Source organism: Nicotiana attenuata, chromosome 12 (assembly GCF_001879085.1).
Source record: "Nicotiana attenuata strain UT chromosome 12, NIATTr2, whole genome shotgun sequence".
Lineage (NCBI taxonomy): Eukaryota > Viridiplantae > Streptophyta > Magnoliopsida > Solanales > Solanaceae > Nicotiana > Nicotiana attenuata.
This window is the reverse complement of record NC_032000.1, coordinates 657,016-667,310: the sequence shown is the minus strand read 5'-3', so window position 1 is coordinate 667,310 and position 10,295 is coordinate 657,016.

The following is a 10,295-nucleotide window of genomic DNA, read 5'->3' as shown; positions in this document are numbered from 1 at the left end:
TAGCGATGTTCATGGCCTCCCGCAAAGTTAATAATACGCTAGTTGCTTTAGGCCCGGCATTTAATAATATTGCCTTCCTAAACCCCGGTGCACATTTATGTGACCCAAATCCAAATCTCAACGAAGTTGAAACGTGTCAAAAACCACGGGTGCATTTATGTGACGTGGTTTGAGACGTGTTTTCACGACGTTGCAATTCTCTTTAGAAAAAAAATAATAATAAAAGCGGTTCAAAAGCACATATATTAAAACATGTACTAAAATCAAATAAATAAGCCAAATATGACAGTTGAGCGACCGTGCTAGAACCACGGAACCTGGGAATGCCTAACACCTTCTCCCGGGTTAACAGAATTCCTTACTCGGATTTCTAGTTCGCGGACTGTTAAACAGAGTCAATAATTTCCTCGATACGGGATTCAACCGGTGACTTGGGACACCATTAATATCCCAAGTGGTGACTCTGAATTTTTAATAATAAATCCCGTTTCGATTGTCCTTTAATTGGAAAAACTCCCTTTATTATACCCCTGCGGGGTGTAGTGAAAAAGGAGGTGTGACACATGATATAGTAAAATTAAAAGTTTGGAGCAAGTGAACATGATCAGGAAAAAAAGGAAAACACACGTTGTAATCAAATTAAACGCAGAGTTGCCTATGAGTTCATATAATGGGGAAATAGGGAAAAGGATGTGTATGTAGCAATAAAAGGGGAAAATGGGAGCGGGAGATTCAAGTAACAGCAAAATAAAAAAGACACGCTTATAAGAGGAGACTAATTCACAAAGATCAAGTTCATTTATGGTAAGAGCCTAAAATCTCCAGCAGAGTCGCCATGCTGTCGCGCCCATTTTTCTCGCGAAGTCGGGTTTCGACACATGACAACTCTTTTAAGGAAGGGTTTTAAAAGAGAGGAGTCGCCACCTAACAGATTAAGGTACGTTAGGGCACCTATTTGGAAATAACTTTGTTTGACCAGTTTACATCACCAAAGATCGGGTAAGGGGTCGAAATTACCTCGAAGAGAAGGTCTTAGGTACTCTTCGAGGTCCACAACTGTGGGTCCCGGCCAAACTCAATTATATGAATTAGTCTAAGGGAAAGGAAGCAATTTGGACAAATGAAATAAACGATTTATTTTAAATAGAAATGGGGGGGGGTCCTATGTTTTTTAGCCTAAAGGATCACCCCATGCAACATAAATAATACTTCATAACTCTCTCGACATGGGGTGTTACTTGTATTATTCAGCGGGCACAGACTATCATCTACCTGATTACTATCTTTAAGTTTTTACCTAAAGCGCACTAGTTGATTTTAAATAGTGCCTTATGCATGCACTACCCGTCCCATGCCTATGGCCCAGAAGGTATTTAGACCTCTATTTCAGGGTGGTTCTAGACCTTAACTTAAGTTGCTCAAAAGGGGAAAATACTAAGTGACAGACAAAACACTTAGGACTTTCAAATAGAAGCAAGTATAGGCTCAAGTTATCCTCCGCATTTAGACATCAAATGCACGCCAAATTGGTTAACATTGACAGATTTTATTAATTTCAGAATCCTAAAGGCAGGATATCTACGTGATATTTGAACAAACAGTCATGTAAAAATCAGTTTCTTAATGCGATAAGTAGAACCTACATAAGTTTGCCTACTGATACAATTAAGCCTATTAACATGGTATCTAGGTGTTTTATGCGATAGTAGAGAGTGGCAGGTCACAGAAATAGATCCAGAATTATTTGCTTGAATCCTATAGGCATGTTTTCTGGTGAGGATAACAGCACAGTGTTTGGAAACTCATGAACAAACGGGCGAAAATGATAATTAGGTTGATTCAAACCTATAGGCATGCTTTCTACAATTTGTTCCAATTTTAGATCCTATAGACATGATTTCTATAATTTGTAAACAGAACAGCATGTGAATGAGGTTTTTGCACACACATTGAATATACAATTCCCTATAGGCATGGTTTCTAATACAATTAAACAAAGTATTGAGCCTATAGGCAGGATTGCTAACATATAATGGCTGCATTAATAGGATACCTATAGGCATGATTTCTATCACACGATTACTGAACATGTAGTAGCACATTGTTGAACATATAGGCAGGATTTCTACCCAATTTGTTGCAAGTATACAAAAATCCTTTCCCAATTTCACTAACACCCCAAAATGTTATTACAAAATAATTATTACAGACCAAAGATTAATGTAATGAATTACATAGTGAGCAAACTATAGGGAACCTACAGCAGGCCCAAATACACCTGGACAGGCCAGGCCTTCAACTCACAATAGCTTCAAAACCCATATTCATATAACATAACCAGTTGTTGAGTGATTCAGCCATATATCAAGGCTAAGCATACAGAACCCACATCCCTAGTGTGTCAGAGTTTCCAAGGGCTTCAAGAACCCAGGGCAGTGCTCACACTAGAGAGATTGATCAGAAACAGTTCAGAGGGAAGACTAGGGGCCAAGTCTTAGTGTGTCAGAGTTCACAAAGGTGTCTCACATGAACCCTGAGCAGTGCTCACACTAGGAAGGTCAAAGAACAGAACCTAAATAGCCTTGGCTTTCAGCCGGCTAGGAATAAGAATTCAGAAGGGCCAAATAGTAAAGGAATAGGAGATAGTCAAAGGATTTCACTGAAGGGACAGAACACATATACACAAACAAGTAGTAGACATGCTTGAACTTAGGCAAACTTGGTCAAGTTTTAGGAATTAGTCATATGATAACAAGGCAAGTTCATAAGAAGATTCATAGTGATAACAGAAGATCTAGATTAGTTAAGTGCAAACATTGGTGTCAGTGAAAGGATCATATTGATTAATAAAAGATCATGACAAGTTAAAAACTTATTAAGGCAGTTACTGGAAGTGTCATAATATGGTAAGAACAAAGTCAAACAAGCCACATTGTAACAGAAACAAACTTGTAATCTTATCAATGCATACATCTATGCATACTTAATTGGCCCATAGAAAGAAATAAGAACATGTTCAAAGAAGGATTGTAACAGACTTAGTTTCAAGAGATAGTCATCAATAAGACAGAATCTAAGCAGAACTGATTAATAAACTCAACATAAACTTAAGCATGTTTCAAGCCACAATGTAATAACATCAGGCTAGCATAGATTAGTTGAAGTAACACATTGAGTGAACAATCATAATGAAATGGCAGAGGGCCTAATAACTCACTAGTTGAGATGAAACAGGGAATAAAGGAATCCAATAGTGCAGTGAATATCACCAAACAGAAGCAAGAACTTGGGGATTTATGGCCTTGGCTTTCAGCCGGCAGGAATCAAAACACAGAGCAAAATTATTCAACAGAGAGTAGAAGCACACAACTTTTGTTAAAGTAGTGAAAGATTTTGGAACTTCAAACTTCCTCTTTCAAAGGGGAGTGGGGAGGGGTTTAAATAGTGCCGAAATTAGAACATAAACATAGCTAATTTAAATACCAAAAGGCAAGTACTTAAATCAGTAAAATTGAAACCCTAAATTCTAGGTGAAGATACGCAAAATCGGTAGAAAATAAGGCAAAGAATTACATAATGCTTATAATGAACATAGATAGGGTATTATTCACAAATAAACACAGAATTAAACCGGATTTAGTTCAAGTAAAAGGGTATGAAACCCTAAATTTAGGTAAACCACAAATTCGGCAAAAATAAAGGCAAGAATCACATATTAGCATAAAAATAGACATAGACAGGAGATTATTCAAAAAGAAACATAGAATCGAACCAGATTTGGTTCAATTAAAGAAGATCTGAAACCCTAATTTGGGTAAGTAAAAGAAATCGACAAAAATAGGCAGATTCACAGGTAATAGAGTGAATAAAGACAGAATAATCCTAAAAACCAAAGTTTGAACCAGCTTAGGTTCAAATCGAATTAGAATCTGAAACCCTAACATTTAGGATTAAGTACGAATCAGCGAGATACGAGAGAATCGGTACAAAATAACGCGTTTGGACTCAAGTCCGTCCAGATTCAAGAGGTAAACATAGATTTGGACAGAATCAAAGTGGGGTACTTGCCATGTTTAGGCAAGTACCTAAGTTATTCCATAAAATAGCATCAAATAAGGAAAATATCTCGAGATGGTAGGTGAATGGGGAAAGAATCCCATTAGGAATGGGATTTGGAGGAATTTTAGTGAGGCGGCGGAATTAGGGTTCATCAGAGGGGGAAACAGAGGCGGCGGAATTAGGGAAATGAGGGATAGGGTTTGGGGGTGGAGATATAAGGAAAGGGGGTGATCGTTTGTGATGTTGATCATTTTTTATCAATGACTGGGATTTGAGCGGACTGGGTTGGGTTTAATTGAATGAGTAAGGGTAATTGGGATAGGTGTATTGGGTTTGGGTAATTGGATTATGTTTGGGTAGCTTAGGTCCGAAATTAATTGTAGAATTAGGGCCAGATTTTAAATACTCAATTTTAATAAATAAATAATTTATAAAAATAGTAAATAAATAACAAAAATATCATTTGTGCATAAAAATGATTTAAAACAATTATGTAACACTATAGAAATATAAAAGATTATTTTTTTCATAAATAATATAATCATAAGTACATATGGGCTATTATTGCAAAATGTGCAATTTAGCCTTAAAAATGCTAATGTAATTGTAAAGACGCACTGAAAAATATTTAAACATTATGTTGGTATAAATGATAAATTTAGATGATTAAATCATCATAAAAATAATATGAAGGATAATTATTCGATATTTATATAATAAAATATAGAAATAAACTGATTTAAAGCTTTTAAAAATTATGGAAAATTATGAAAAAATACTCGTGCATGCTTATAAATCAAATGATGATACATGTGCACTATTTTGAAAGTGTGTGTGTGTGTGTGTGTGTGTATATATATATATATATATATATATATATATATATATATGAGAAAAAATTGGGTATCAACATCATGCATGACGAAGCATATCGACGTGAAATGTCACTGGATTCGAGAAAAGATAGAGGATGGATCTATGCAGGTCAAGAAGATTCATACAAGTGAGAATCCTTCGGATATGCTAACCAAGGTGGTACCAAGAGACAAGGTCGAGCTATGCAAAGAACTTGTTGGCATGCACTCAAACTAGCAACCCCGGTGTGGCTTCCTTCAGGTGAATGGGACTGGAGGGGAGATTGTGGGGTCAATCCCATTGGTTGGCAATAGCCTTGTGCCTATTTTGCCTATGAATTTACTTTGGCAGAGAAGCTTGGCGGAAGATTTTACTTGGAGCCAAAGTATGCAAAGATGTGGAGGAGAATTAAAATTCTCCTGTAGCACACTTGGAGCCCAAGCTTATTTTCTCCTATAAAAGGAGGAGCTTTCTCACTTATTCAATTACACCAATAAAGAGAGAAAGAAAGAGTGAGGCATCACAGACAGGATACAAGAAAATAGTTTGTGAGGAAAAATATAAAGTGTGAGCGATATTATAGTTAGGTGGGAATATCAAAAGAGAGTTATTTCTTTTGAGTGTTGTAGTGGTCTTTGTAGTTGTCACGACCCAAACCGATGGGCCCCGACGGATGCCTGAGTCCTACCTGTCAAACACCCCTAAGCATGCGTGTAAGATATGAACCTGAATAACATTTGTTGAATTACGAAAATAACATACATGAAGGATACCTGCTAACAAGGCACATGTACGTATACATGTAGAATACAATGGGCGAGCCGGTAAGGCTGCTATAGACAACTATACATCCAAAACTGAAAGCTACAAGGCCACATACAACCCAACTGGACATACTGTCTACAGACCTCTAATGGAAACATAACTGTACAAAGACGGGACTGAGCCACGTCATACCCATATATATATATATATATATATATATATATATATATATATATATATATATATATATAAACATATCGTACCAAAATCAAAAGCAACTCCGGATCAAGTAGAGCACTCCAACTCTCGCTGATCAGGGATCCTAAGAAGGGGGACCATCAGCTTGCCTACCTGCACCTACAGGCATGAAACGCAGGCCCCGTGAAATGGGGCGTCAGTACGAAAAATGTACTGAGTATGTAAAGCATGAAAATTAGTACGTAAAAGACATAGATGAAACATGGAATATAGAAACACGTTTTTAAATCTGAACAACTCTGTAAATTCTAAAACATTTATAATGTCATGCACGTGCGTATAAATGTCGTGCCATGCATAGGTATGGGTGTACATAATCTCATCAAGCCACTGAGGGCATCCCATCAAATTGTCTCGGTCACCTTGGGCAGCATTATCAACATATACCAGCTGATCAGGTGGTGTTGCATATATAACGCCGTAACCTTTTCCCATATCCCATATAAATATAATATACATATATACGCGTATATAACACCATTTGGTCATGGGTCAATGCACATGTATAAATGGGTGAAATATATGAAACGTACGTAAAATCTCAATATTCCTTCCGGATAAACTTTTTCAACTGTGTATTATTTTGAGACTCATGAACAGAAGATAATAATAATTCATATGGGGAATCAAGGATATAAACACCCCTAGTATCTCTATGAGTAGAGTAATTTATGGAAACTGTGCGTTAGCTCGTTTTTTTCAGTATAATTTGGACCATGCCAAAAGAAAGAAGGGATGTGTTAGTTTATATGGGTCCACCAAATCGTAGAGTACCTGGACCTCTACAAGTTTCCTCTGAGAGCACTTAGTAAATCAGTAAGTAAATGAGGCAGAGAATTTTACGTGGAAAAATCCCGCACAAGGGGATCAAAAAACCACGACCTACACCAGTAGGCTTTTTAACTTTACTAACTTGTAATCATACCTATTACAAGCCACTTTACAATACTTCCTATTGCAAAGGATTTACTCAACTAACTTGTGGTACCTTTACCACAAGCCACTTTGTGACTATCCTAGTTACAAAGGCTTTTTCTAACTTGTGGTGCTATCACAACAAGCCACTTTGCAATTCTACAATTACAAAGACTTTTCTTTATGACTAAATCTAGTCACAACCTGAACTCAGGGAGTTTGAGGATTTACAAGAGGACTCCTAATCAGTATGCTTCTAAGTAAGCGATTTAGGAGATATAGTAAGTACAATAACAAGGTTACAACTCAACTAGGACAACAACAATCAATCTTTTAGGAACCGGTCCGTAGTGGCATTCAACCTTGTTCTTCAAGCTTGAGAGGATGATGGGTTTTCTGTTTTTTGCAAAAGGCTTGAATGAGAAATAGAAACCTTCCATTGATGTCTTTGTATAAGGCTTCATTTGGTACATCTTGATCACATCACTTGAAGTGATGTGAGTGCTTTGTTTGGTTAGAGAATGAGTGGGCTATCAGTATATTGCAGTGCGGCAGAAACACTGCCGTCAGTCACTTCAGTTCCAGTTGTGTCCGAATGACTCTGTACTGCTACATAGGAACCACAGGAGCACCAGGTTCTTGATTGGTTCCTAGCTTCTGAATCTGTAGCAATTCATCCTTAGCTGGGATCAGTTCAAGTTTGCAGCAATCCAAGTAGGTCAGGTTCCTTATCTGGTTCGTATCAACAAGTTTCTTAGATCATCAAAACATAAGTCAAGAGTATTTAAGATCTATCAATTTCCCCCTTTTTGATGATGACAAACTTAAACAGTTATAAGTTCAGAAAGCAGTGTCAAAGAGTTCCCCCTGAGACGATGCCTTAATCGTTCAATTTTTCAATTTATATAAGAACCAGTTCCCCAAAGTGATTCCCCCTGAGTTCCATATTAGTCTTTCTCCCCCTTTTGGCATCATTAAAAAGAATAAAAGCACAAAGAAGTCCAGCCAAGCTAACTCATGCCACATATGTGCACACTAGCATGAGAAAGAATAGAACACAAAGAGAAAGTATTAGACAAAATAAAAGAGGATTTATATTAATAATAGTTTAATATGCCCCTTCCTTTGAAAAAGGAAGAGGCAGCATTTGGACTTGATCACGGGAGCAGTAGTAGTAGTACATCCCAACAACAATAAGAAAAAACAACAAAAACATCCACCAATCATCAACAAAGAAACAAAAAGGGAACACATCCAGATAACTGGTAACCGAGGGGAAACTTAGGGGGCACTAGGAGGAAAAGGCTTGGAAGCAGCTGTAAGTGTCTGGAGAACAAGATCTATTCGGGCATTTCTCAACTTTTGCTCATTGAGCAGTTCAGCTTTCAGGTTCTCAACTTGTGCCCTGAGGTCAGCATTTTCTTGGGTCAGACGGATCACCTTATCATTTGACATGGGAACCTCTCGAGCTTGCTAGCCTTCCAGGATGGCATTCCTGGCCTTCAGTCGACATATCTCCTCAGTTGCGTTGTTTTGGGCATTGATGAGCTGAGACACAGTTGAAGTGCTTCCTACACCCCCATACTTTTCAATAAACTTGCACTCTTCCAAGGTTGTCTGTGAGAATGTCTACTTACGGGTCCCTACTTTACCTGTTCCCAGTGGAACCTCAAAGTATTTGAACACTTGCGTGAGCAAGAATCCATAGGGAAGCCCGTGATTTCCATCCTTGAAATCGGCCACTTTCTGCATGTGCTCAATCATTATGGCAGCCCGTGATTTCCTTTCTACTCAAGGCAACAAGACTTTGTTCACTAGTTCAAACAACAACCGGTAGACAGGAAGCAGTGCTTTCTTATGGACCTGGTCCCCCTTCTGATTAGAATTATCTTTCACGACTGCATTTCGGAAGTTGTATTGGCAAACATCTCGTACACTAGACACCCTAACAGTAGGAACCTGCAGAATTTCCCCAAGCAATTTCACGTCAAAGACAATATCCACCCCATTGACTAAGGCACACACATGGTTAGTATCCACTGGAAAGAGACTGGCGAAGAAACGTTTAACCTCCTCCTCATACACTTTAGGAGCGTCAATGTAGAGTAGATGCGTCCATTGATGAAACTCCACCATTTCTAGAAGCTGAAGCATTCCTACCATCTCAGAGATTGTTGGGTCAAACATGCGACCCAGCAAACCCTTTTGATGCCTTAGTCACTCAGATCCAACGCAGACGTCACTTCTGGCTTTTTTCCCAGAACTGGGTTCTTCAACTGTTTCCAACTTACGTTTCCTATGCTTTTCTCCAATAACTTTACCTTTCCCCTTGGACTTGACAAGAATATCTTGATCGCTCACTGCCTCCTTTGTCTTGGACTTAGATGTATATCCTTTTTCTATGGAGACAGACTCAACCTTTTTCGAGGACCTCCTTACAAGGGAACCAGGTTCCTTAGGAGTTCCTTCCTCCATCACAACTACAGGAATAGATTCATCACTTACAGAGACACCATTCTTTACCAACTTTCTCCTTTTCTTCTTACTACTTTTCTTGCTCTTTTGAAGTGCAGAATCGTAGGCTACTTTGACTTGAAGCCTGGTAGTAGGCCGCTTACTTTCAGACTTAGGAGTGGTGACAACCCTGCGCTTACTTAAGAATGCGTCTAGGGCCACATTGTCTAGGTCTTCTTCATCACTAGATTTCATTTCTGGTGCTTAAATTCCAGGGGCACAGCATCGAAGGGAGGTACAGCACTATCCTGGGATGAGAGTCCTGACCTGGGTCCTCTGGAGAGGGATCAGGTTCCTTATGAGATACCCCAATAGTGTATACTGCTGCATCCCCTTCAACTGCCAAAAGGGCCCCTTCTACCTACACGCTTTGTGATTCTTGTCTCTAAGAAATAACTTCATGCAATATGCCATCCGCAGATACGACGAACACAGTCTTTTCATCTTTAACAGGTGCTTCTACAATCATAGATTCGACGGTAATGATGGCGGAGCCTTTTATGAAGTCGGTGTTTTCATCTTATTTTCCAATTAGGGTTTGACTGGTGAGGGAAGCAGATGACGTTGAGGACGAATAGTAGTTTCAGGGGTTTCTGAGTAGGGAAGAGGTTGGGAAACTAGGGAAGGTGTGATTGTAGCAGTAGAAGTGATAGAGGGTGACACGGACTCAGTGAAGGAGAGAGGTTCTATGGATGGGTCAGAGGTTTTCTCAGCCATTGGAAGAGGTGGTGTGAGGATCCTTCCTTTTGGGTGAATCTAGAATAGGGCTTATGGTTAGGAAGAGCAGACGAGAGGGGTTTTTAAACGGAGAGGACAATTATGAAGGGAGAAGAATAGTTACCGGCTCTGAAATGGCGGTTGGGCGTGGAGAATCGTGACGTTTCAGAGGGAGATGGAACGTTTTGAATTGAAAAGACGTGACAGCCGGA